The sequence below is a fragment of the Zalophus californianus genome, chromosome 16 (assembly GCF_009762305.2).
Source record: "Zalophus californianus isolate mZalCal1 chromosome 16, mZalCal1.pri.v2, whole genome shotgun sequence".
NCBI classification, from domain to species: Eukaryota; Metazoa; Chordata; class Mammalia; order Carnivora; family Otariidae; genus Zalophus; species Zalophus californianus.
Window position 1 is genome coordinate 15,675,024 of NC_045610.1, and position 11,344 is coordinate 15,686,367.

The window sequence follows — 11,344 nt, forward strand, 5'->3', positions numbered from 1 at the left end:
GCCATGTCAGCATTAGGGGAGGTTAGAATGGGCAGGAGCTCTAACTGGTAATTTTGAAACCCAGGTCAACAGCCGCAAATGGGCCCTCAAACAGCTTTATATTAATGATGTAGTTCAGGGCGCCTGGGTGGCTCAGTCGTTAAGCATCTGCCTTTGGCTCAGGTCATGATCCCAGGGTCCTGGGATGGAGCCCCGCATTGGGCTCCCTCCTTCTGGGGAAGCCTGCTTCTCCCTCTCCCACTCCCCCTGCTTGTGTGTCTTCTCTTGCTGTGTCTCTCTTTGTCAAATAAATAAATAAAATCTTAAAAAAAAAGAAGTTCATTTAAAATAAATGATGCAATTCAGAAAGCATTCACAGTGCAAATGGTGGATTCCAATTTTAATTCATTCTACTTTTTAAAGTTCAGGTAACTCGTTCTGCTTTTTAAAATTTATGAAATAGGGCGCCCGGGTGACTCAGTCATTAAGCGTCTGCCTTCGGCTCGGGTCATGATCCCAGGGTCCTGGGATCGAGCCCCTCATCGGGCTCCCTGCTCCGCGGGAAGCCTGCTTCTCTCTCTCCCACTCCCCCTGCTTGTGTTCCTGCTCTCACTGTGTCTCTCTCTGTCAAATAAATAAAATCTTAAGAAAAATAAAATTTATGAAATATTTCAGTCATACAAAAAAGGCCCAGAGGATAATCTAAAGACTGCTTAAACCCACCAGCCAGCTTAGAAATAAAACATTACAGTCTCCCCAAAAAGCTAAACATCCAATTACCATAATTAAGAGAAAATACAGATGGATTTGAAATGCCCCGATATTCCTCCTCCGTTCCATCGCTCTCCCCAGAGGACGTCACTAGCTCGAATTTGATAATCATCACAACACATGTCCATTTTAACGTTTACTAAAAACATATGCATCTGTAAACAATGCGTGGTATTGTTTTGCATGTTTTAAAATTTTCATATAAGTGATATATGGTACATATCCTTATTCAACTGATTTTTTTCACTTACTATGGTTTGTGAGGTTTATTCCTTAGGACGCATGTAGCTACAGCTTATATGTTTTCATCACAGTGTAATATTCCCCTGTGTGAACATAGCACAACTTTTTTTTTTTAAAGATTTTTTTATTTATTGGGGCGCCTGGGTGGCTCAGTTGGTTAAGCGACTGCCTTCGGCTCAGGTCATGATCCTGGAGTCCCGGGATCGAGTCCCACATCAGGCTCCCTGCTCAGCAGGGAGTCTGCTTCTCCCTCTGACCCTCTTCCCTCTCGTGCTCTCTATCTCTCATTCTCTCTCTCTCTAATAAGTAAATTAAAAAAATTTTTTTTTAAAGATTATTTATTTATTTATTTGACAGAGAGAGACACAGCGAGAGCAGGAACACAAGCAGGGGAAGTGGGAGAGGGAGAAGCAGGCTTCCTGCGGAGCAGGGAGCCCGATGCGGGGCTCGATCCCAGGACCCTGAGATCATGACCCGAGCCGAAGGCAGTCACCTAACCGACTGAGCCACCCGGGTGCCCCCATAGCACAACTTCTTTCTCCTTTTTCCTACTGTTGGACATTCAGGCTGAATCCCATGCTTTGCTATTGCTATAAACCTGCTCTCATGGATATTCTTGTCTCCTGGCCCACATGTGACAGTACCTTTACAGTTCCCCGGAGAAGGAATTGCTGGGCAGAAGGACATAGGTAACTTTAGCTTGACGGGGTAGCACCCCAGTGCTCCAAAGCGGTTATGACCATTTCCATTCTCTCCAGCCTTGTGTGAGAGTTCTTCTTTCTCCACATCTGCATCACATGTGGTGTTTCCAGACTTCACTTTTTGTTAGTCTGATTGCTGAGAAAGGACATCTTGTTGTACTGAATTCGTTCCCCTTGCTTCCTCACTGCTCTTAAACCTTTGCTGCGAAGGGTGGGCATGTGCTGCCAATAGATAAATTGTAGAAGATTGAAAATTGAAGAGTTTCTATCAGTAAGGGGGTAGGTCAAATACAGAAGGAGTCACCTGTGTGGTGGAATAATGTGCAGCCATCTGGAAGCACAAGGCAGCTTGTGCGCCCTGATATGGAAGATCTATTGATATTCTGAGGCACTAAAAACCTTTTCGCCTCAGAAGTATGGTAAAATAAAAAAAGAGGCATAAAGAGTATATGAATAAGAGGATACATACATACATGTATATTTTCATATGTGCGTAAGATACCTCTGGGCTTGAACCCACCACCCTGAGATCAAGATCTGAGCTGAGATCAAGAATCGGACACTTGGGGCGCCTGGGTGGCTCAGATGGTTAAGCGTCTGCCTTCGGCTCAGGTCATGATCCCGGGGTCCTGGGATCGAGTCCCGCATCGGGCTCCCTGCTCCTTGGGAGCCTGCTTCTCCCTCTACTTCTCTCTCTCTCTCTCCCCTTCTCTCTCTCCCTCTGTCTCTCATGAATAAATAAATAAAATCTTAAAAAAAAAAAAAAAAGTTTCATTTCAAAAAAAAAAAAAAAAGAATCGGACACTTGGGGCGCCTGGGTGGCTCAGTTGGTTAAGCGACTGCCTTCGGCTCAGGTCATGATCCTGGAGTCCCAGGATCGAGTCCCGCATCGGGCTCCCTGCTCGGCGGGGAGTCTGCTTCTCCCTCTGACCCTCCCCCCTCTCATTCCCTCTCTATCTCATTCTCTCTCTCAAATAAATAAATAAAAATCTTAAAAAAAAAAAAAAAGAATCAGACACTTACCGTCTGAGCCACCCAGCTGCCCCAAGAGCAGATCTTAAAAGTTCTCGTCATGAGAAAAAAAAAATGGTAACTATGTGTGGTGATGGATGTTAACTAGACTTACTATGTTGATCAGCTCACAATATATGCAAATATTGAATCATGATGTTGTACACCTATACAAATATATGTCAATTGTACCTCAATTAAAAAATTATAATTATTTAAAACTGTCTGTATTTCCAGTCCTGAAGGCAAATCCTAATCCCGGCTCCATGGCTGGGATGGGGGAGCCAGGAGCCAGTCCCTGGACCCACTGAGACAGGACTCTTCATGGGAGGGCGCTCTGACTTCCCGGCTCCTCCCCTGGGCAGAGGGGGCAGCTCCTGAGGACTCACCTTGGCTGAGCACTGCCTAACTCTCCAGCAGGACTCCCGTCCCCAACGACCTGGGGGCCCGAGTGCCAATGCATCTCTGAGCTTCCCTAGCTGCATGCTTCCTCCCACTGCTGGCTTCCCTCTCATCCCCGTCCCTATGTCTCAGAGATTCTTGCTGCTCTGTGAACAAGACTTCTGATGATGTGGGCCTCCCCCACCATTTCACCACCTTCCTCCATCCCTTGGCAGTGGAGCCCCCCCAAATCCCTCTGAGGCTCCTACCACCATGCTGCATCCCAGCCTCTGTCGACACATACACGATCCTCCCCATGTCCTACCCATGGACCCAGTCCTGGACCCCTCAACTGCCAGCCACCTTCCCGGTAGCATCATTTTGGCCCCCATCCCCCATGGCCTCACCCTGGGCCCTGCCATGCCCTGTGGCCATGCTAGTTCCTAAACCACATCTGCAGCCCGGACAGGGTGCGGGAATCAGACACCAGATGTGGGGGTGCCTAGCTCCCAGGGCAGAGTAGCTTCCTTCATGGTCCCCTGCAGCTACTGACCACTCTGTCGCCCGAGAGGCCGTGCATCTCCACCTGGCCCAGCCTTCTGGGGGTCGCAGGGTCTGAAGGGTCTGAAGGACAGCCAATTGAAAACGATTGGCCCCCTATGAAAGCCCAGAGCAGAGCCAAGCAGGCCCCTAAACTGGCAGTCCCGAAGCTCTGTCACTTAAGAGCCAGCCTCTCAACTGTGACCTGCATTATTTACTTTATATTTTTCTTTAAAAATCCACTTGCTTTAAAACTGCTTTAAATCTTTGGCTTAGCTTTGTCCTCACAATAGAATCTGTGACAGAAATCGGTGGGCTGGTTATATTTCTCTACTGCACATTGACAGAAACATATAATTATTACAATAAAATGGTTTTCATTAAGTCCACGAGGTTGAGTCCATTGCCCAATGTCTCACAACTAGAGAGAGCCAGAACCAACATTTGAGCCCAGGCAGTTTGGTTCCAGAATCCGTGCCCTTGACCATCACCAGCCCCGATGTGTTCAGCCCTGTCACCCCGGCTGTGAAAGTGACAGTATTCCCCCTACTCCCGTCGACAATCCAAGTTGGCCACACATATTTAAGCTGAAGGTAACTGAGCACAGCTCTTTGCAAGTGTGTGAGGGGATGTTGAGGCTGGATGAGGTTTGCTTAACGTCCTCCATGGTATTTGCCAGCTCTGGGTCCAACCTCCCCGTTCATGGGACACCTGCCCTGGGGCCCACACTCCTGTAGGGCAGACTTGAGGGCTCACCCCCAGCCCTCCTAAGAGAGCCCAGCGTCTGGGTGGGGAAGTGGGGTTAGCAGTGGCAGCTCTGCACCCCCTGCCCTAGCTTCTGGGTCTCTGAAACCCAAGGCTGAGAAAGAGCCCAGCAAAGGCAGTGGAGGAGGGGGGAAGGGTTCTTGCAGGGGCCACAGTCAGTCTGCTCTAAAGGTGGGTGGAAGAGTGTGGCTGTTCACAGAACTGTTTGTGGTTGAGCTGGCTGGAGCTTCGGGGGTGCAGGGGGTCCACGGGGTGGGGGGGTGGAGGCCTGTTGCCCCGCTGAGTGTTACACTGCCCCTGGATGCTGCCGACCCACCGGTTCTGCCAGCTTTCTGGGCGAGTGTGCAGAACACTTGGTGGCATCTGTATTTAGAGTCAGAGTCGGGGACAGTGAAGGGTTCTTCCAGCTCCTTTGGAGCCTGTCCCACTGCACAGGCTGGGGCCCAATCACACCCACTGGTGGGGCCGCCGCGCCTCTGCCTGCTGCCTTCACTCCTCCCTGACCCGCCAGCTCGTTCCTGTGCTGCCCTCCATGCCCTACTCAGGTGTTCTTCCCACAGTACCCCCCCTTGTGGCCATGTCTGTGACACATGATGGGGCTTGTCACAGAGCTTGTGATTTTAGTTGAAGGGTCTGTCTCCCCAGGGTGTCAAATTTCTTGAGGACCTGGACGAGACTGCTCGATCTTTGTGGCCCTCGAGGTGTGGGGTCTTACTTGAGGTGACTTTGAGCCCCCTGGGAAGTTCTCAGGACTCACCCCAAGGGAGCCCAGGCTGTAGGCCCAGAGTGGGGCTTGGGAATCACAAGCCTGGCCCATCTTTACTAACATGGAAAGCGAGGTCCTGAGAGGTGACTCAACCTGTCCAAGGTCATCCAGTAACTTTGTGTCGGGGACAGGGCTTGAGGCTCTGTACCTCCCCTGTCTGCACGCCCCTGAACATAAGCATGGGCTTGCCTCAGAGCATTTGTACTGGCCAGCTCTTTTTCTTTCTTTCTTTTTCTTTCTTTCTTCCTTCCTTCCTTCCTTCCTTCCTTTCTCTTTCTTTCTTCTTTCTTTCTTTTTCTTTCTTTCTTTCGTTCTTTTTCTTTCTCTCTCTCTCTCTTTCTTTCTCTTTCCCTTCTTTCTTTTTTTAAGATTTTATTTATTTATTTGAGAGAGAGAGAGAGCACGCGCACACCACGAGCAAGGGGAGGGGCAGAAAGACAAGCAGACTCCACGCTGAGTGAGAGCCCCACACGGGACTCCATCCCACGACCCAGAGATCATGACCGGAGCCGAAGTCAGTCTCTTAACCGACTGAGCCACCCAGGGGTACCTACCTAGCCAGCTCCTTTTCCAAAATAATTCTTGCACCAAATCACTCCCTGTGTGGCTCATTCTCACCTTTTAGATCTTGACTCAAGACCATCTCCTAGAGAGGCCTGACAACCCTCCCAAAGAGGCAGTGTTCAGGTCATGTTTATTATTTTTTTTTAAAGATTCTATTTATTTATTTGAGAGAGAGAATGAGAGATAGAGAGCACGAGAGGAAAGAGGGTCAGAGGGAGAAGCAGACTCCCCGCTGAGCAGGGAGCCCGATGCGGGACTCGATTCCAAGACTCCAGGATCATGACCTGAGCCGAAGGCAGTCGCTTAACCAACTGAGCCACCCAGGCGCCCAGGTCATGTTTATTATTTATTGTCAGGGAGCTCCCTGGGGGCAGGGATCTAGCACTGAGCCTGGCCACGGCTGGTGGAGCTCAATTCACAGTGGTCAAAGGGGAGGGATCTGAGCACCTAGGCAGCCCCCGGCCAACCAGGCCTAGCTCTGGCTGTGGGCGAGACCTCGGGGTTACAGGCAGGGCTGCTGGGTGGAAGGAGGCAGGGAAGGCCCGCAGAGGCCCTGCCAGGCTGCCCAGCCCCTCCCCCACCCCCACTCACGCGCTCCCACTCTGGGCGGGTGGCCTTGGAGACAGAGGCATTTAGAGGGAGGAGAGAGGGAAAGCACAGGTCATCCATCAGCCAGGAGACGTGGAGAGCCTGGTAAATCAGGGAGGCTGTCTGAGGCCCCTTTGCCAAATGTCTGCCAGCGCTCAGGGCGTCTGGGAGCCAGGGGCAGGGTTGGGGGCGGGGGGGAAGCAGGCTGAGGGGCCGCTGCAGCCCAGCTGCCCCCATGGGGACTGAAGACAGAGGGATGACCAAGGCAACCCCAGGGCCACCCTGGTTGAGGAGGGATGACCAAGGCAATGCTCCAGGCTCTAACCCCCTCCCCACGTGCTTCAGTCTGTGGTCCCAGAGGAGGCTCCTTACCCTCTGCAACCCTCACTCCAGCCCGCAAGGCAGGCCATTATCTTGTTTTAACTATCTTGAATTTCAGTACAGGAGAGTATAGAGTATAGAGATTAACATAACGAACCCAAAAGCATTCTCAACAAAAAGAACATTTTTCATCTTTTTTTGGAGAGAGTTTTTAACTTAAAAAAAAAGTGAATTATAACCTTGAAAATTGCCGAAAGCGCGATGCATAATCACATTTCAGCCCAGAAGTCTCGAAATAAGGAAGTGACCTCCGGACACCGAGCCTCCAGTGTGGGTCCTTCACTCGCCCGCTTCCCCTGCCACTTTGTTCTCTGGTTTCTATGACACCATGGCCTGGATTCCCCGGTCTTTTGAAAATACCAATACCGTAAAATATCACAGATAAAACTTTCCTTTCCTGGGTCCCATGCCCACCTTGGGGGGGGGGGCGCGACAAGCATAATTACGAAGTTGACGTGGACACCCTCCCCTGGGCTGCCTTTGATATTTTTACTATGCATATTTGTATTAGAGAAGTATTGTTTTACACAGTTAAAACTTTTCACAAGTATTGCATGTATTATTCTGCAACTCGGCTCTGAATGCTTTATTAAAAAAAACAGCTTTATTGAGGTATAATTTATATGCTATAAAACTTACCCATTTTGAGCGTACGACTTAATGATTTTTAGTGAATTTACAAGGTGGCGCAACCATCAGCACAATCTAATATTAGAACAGGTCCATCCCTCCTGAAAAGTCTAAATGCTTCCTTGGTTTTTCTTTTTCTCTAAATGCTTCTTCATACACATTTTAATAGCTGCCGTTATAAAGCTCCCACTGTGTGCCAAGCACCGGTCTGAGAGCATTCCGTACATCACTCACTTAGCCCTCACGGCCCCGGCAAGAGACACACAGGGCACAGAGAGGGTGGACACTGTCCAAGCTCACCCTGCCAGAAACCTACAGAACAGGCTGTGAACCCAGCCTCCTGAGCCCAGAGCCTGCAACGCCCCAGGCCCACTGCTGGCTGCTCTGAATGCGCTCACTCGCCCGCGGTACAGCCTGGCAGGCAAACACTCTGATCCCACAGGTGCGACACTGAGGCTTGGGATGGGGACTGGCAGAGCTGGGATTCAGACCCGGGTCCGTGTGACTCCCGGGTCCCCTGGCCCTCTTCTAGTCCCCTCTGCAGCTTGTCTTTTTTTACTACTGGAAAGGGAGAAAGGGAGAAAAAGGAAGGGGAGAAGGGGTGGAAAGGGAGAGAGAGAGGTCAGAACCAACTTTTAAATTCCTTTGTGTTCACGCATATACCACAGACACACGTATACACCTGCATCTGTGCGTGCACACCCGCACTTGTACGGGTGACCACCTGTGCATACATGTGTGTGCACACATCTGCACCCGCCCGCGCCGGTGCACACATCCATGCTCACGCGCACACGTCAGCGTTCAGAAGAGAATGTCAGAGTGTGTGTGTGTTGGGGGGGTGGGCAGCGGGGGTCTCAGCCCCCTCTTCTGCCCCGTGTCTGCCGAGGGCCTTTGTTAAATGAAGTTTCAGCACCTGGGAAACGGAGCTGGGTATGATCTCTGGAGACTTCACTGAGCAGCTGGAGCCATAGGGCCAGCCCACAGCCTTGCATTGCCAGGGGTCCAACCCACCGTGTCTCTGCTCCCGGGCCTGGATGCTTCCTGTTCCCAAAGATCACTCCTGTCCCTGGATTCATTTGAACATACATAGACCCGCATGGAACTGTGGGAGCCCCACTGAAAAGGCACCAGCAAACACTGAGTGAGCAAGCACTGGGTGCCAGATACGTGGCCTCATCCTGGGCCCACGAAGTGTGCATGGGCCCTGCTGCCCTGGTCCCTCAGCATGGGAAACTGAGGCACGCGGGTCTTCTGCAGGATCCTACAACTAACAAAAGGTGAGCTCTGGATGCAAAGCCGGGCTGTGTCTCCGCTCCAGCGGGTCCGGGAATACCCAGCCCCCTCCCATGCAACAGCACGGGGGCTGCCCCGGACCCGGACCCAGGAGTTCTGGCATCCAGCTCCCAAGTCTTGATCCTGCCTGGGGCTTTGTAAAAGCTGGTCAGCTGACAGGTTCGTGATGAAGGTTTTCCCCAGCCATGGCAAAAGAGGAAAAGCGGAGGACCGCATAGTAAGTCTGTTTTTTTACAAAGTTAAATCCACTTAATTTGAAAAAGATGGCCTTTTTCTTGATTCTTTTTCCTTTCTTTTCTGAAAGGAGAGTGATCTTATATGGCGGTTACGATTTTATATTCTTACGTGGCAAGATAAAAATCTGGGCAACTGCACGCCAACCCCCAAATCCGGGGGAGATTTTTCTGGCTTGTGGCCCCCCTAAAGTTTGGGCCTCTTTGGGGTGACCCCCACTTGGCATACCTCAGCCCACATCTGGGACTTCTTTTGTTCTGTCCTCCCTGGTTTCATATCTGTATTTGCCAAAACAACCTAGTTGAGGAAAGGCTATCCAGGATGTTTGGAATTTTTATGTTACCAGCTCAGACTCTGGATTGAGTTAACAACAAAATGGACGGAAACTCTTTTTCTCCTTCAGCAGTCAGACTTCAAGGCAACCTCAACTCCGGGAACTCAGCCAGTTCTGGGGAAGTGAAGAAATCAAAGGCCTCTGAACAGTAAAAAAAAAAAAAAAAAAAAAAAAAAAAAGTCTTTAGAACAGAGCTCAGTTTGGAGCCCAAGCTTTGGCCTCACGGCAAATTAAGAACAATGGTTTGGTAAAACTTGTTTATCTCCCTTGCGCCAGCCCCAGGGGCAGTGGGCAGCAGGTTCCAAAGGCGGCTGGGAGGACTGTGGGGGGCCTGCCAGCTAACAGGAGCATTCAGGGGGAAGGCCGCACCCCAACAGCCCAGGGTTATTTAGTGTGGGGGCAGGGATGTCTCCTTTCCACAGCACCCTGAGTCGTCAAGCAAAATTGACAAGACACTTATATGTTGATCTGGAGAAAAAGATTCTCCTAATACATCTCAGGAAGGTTTCATAAAACTGGCTAAAAAGCAATCATAAAACCAAACCAAGACCCAAACCCACAAGGGAAAGGATGAACTTCAGTTATCTGGAAGCTTCAGGGAGAGTGGAGAGCACCACAGGGTGAGTGCCTTGGCTGGCGGGAGGCGGGGGGGTCGCTGTGGGCAACCCCCTTGCCCCCCCCATCGAAATTAGCAGTATTGGGCACGGACACGAGCTTCCCTCTGGGAGCTGGCCCTTGGGGCGGGCCTGGTACCCCAGGATCATAGATCCAATTGCACTTCCTGTCCTCCCCTGATGGAGCTTGCCCCCAGAGCCCGGTAGCTATTCTGCACCCCCTCTGGTCCTGGGGAGTGGGCATACCCCGAAAGAGTGGGTAAGTCAGGGCATTTACTGCCTTTACCACGAACGAGGCAAGGACTGAAGCATGTGGGCATGTGCCAGACACTATTTCATGTAATCCTCGCGATTGTTATCTCCAGGAGACTGAGTCTCAGAGAGGTTAAGTTATCTGCCTATGATCACACAGCCAGCTTGTGCCAGAGCTGAGAAGAGAACACAGCCTCGCCCAGTCAAGGGCTCTCGGCCCTTGACTCCCCAGCCTCATCAGCCAGCTGGTGGCAGGTTCGGCTGCTTGGAGCTTCCAAAGGAGGACACGCCTGCTCGGGCCCAGCCTGGGATTGACCTCACATTCTCTCTCACCCCCGGGGCTGTACTGACAGCAGAAAGGAGAATGCTTTCATTTCTCTTTCCCCAGACACCAGCTCTGACACCTCCAATTTCTACTGTGATCACAGTGTTTTCTGAGTCAAGCAGGGTATAAGGAAAATCGCTCTTTCCCTGGAATAATTTATCATCTTGTTATTTCCATTAGCTGACTGTTTGAGCCTATTCCGTGCTGAGCTGCTTGAATTCCCAGTTTGGAAATCCCCGGGCTGGGCGGGAAACGGTGCTTGCCACTCTCGGAGCGGATGAAGGAGGTGCTGCCGTCAGGTGTGGGGACAGGGTGTGGGATACAGCGGGGATGGGGCTGAGGATACAAACCAGGGCAGGAAGCAGGGAGGGCTTCTTTCTTCTGCAGAGGTGTGTGCTGGTGGAGTTCCCCAGGGCCCTGCTGGCTGGGAGTGGCGGAGGCCTTCTGGGAGCCACAGCTAGGGGGCCCAAGGGAGGCAAAGCCACTGGCAGGAATGGGGATGGTTCCAGAAAATGAGACCGTGGCCCTGGACCAGGGCGCGGAGTCAGGCTGCTTGAGGATGCTGATTGCGGTTTTCCACAAGGTGAGTATCCTCAGGAGACCATGGACGTGAGCACACCACTTGAGAGCAGGGGCCTCCGGTGCACACCCTCGCTCCGCCCCCTGCTGGCTGTGTTAACTTGTGTCCGTTGCTTACCCTCTCCAATCTCAGTTTTTTCATCGGCAAAGTGGGAGGAATAATGTCGTCCTCCCAGTGTCGTGAGGACTAACGGAGGGGAAGTGTGTGAAGAGTGTAGTCTAGCCGCCAGCCGTGGCACGTGTGACCCAGATGTCAGCTGTTTATGGAGATGGGCTCTTCCCAATTGGCCTGGGAACTTTGCTGGTTTGGGCACTTGCATCCTGCATCCTGGGAAGCCCCTTAGTTGTGGGGAGACTGGGATGGGCGGTCACGTTGGCTGTGGTCTCCAC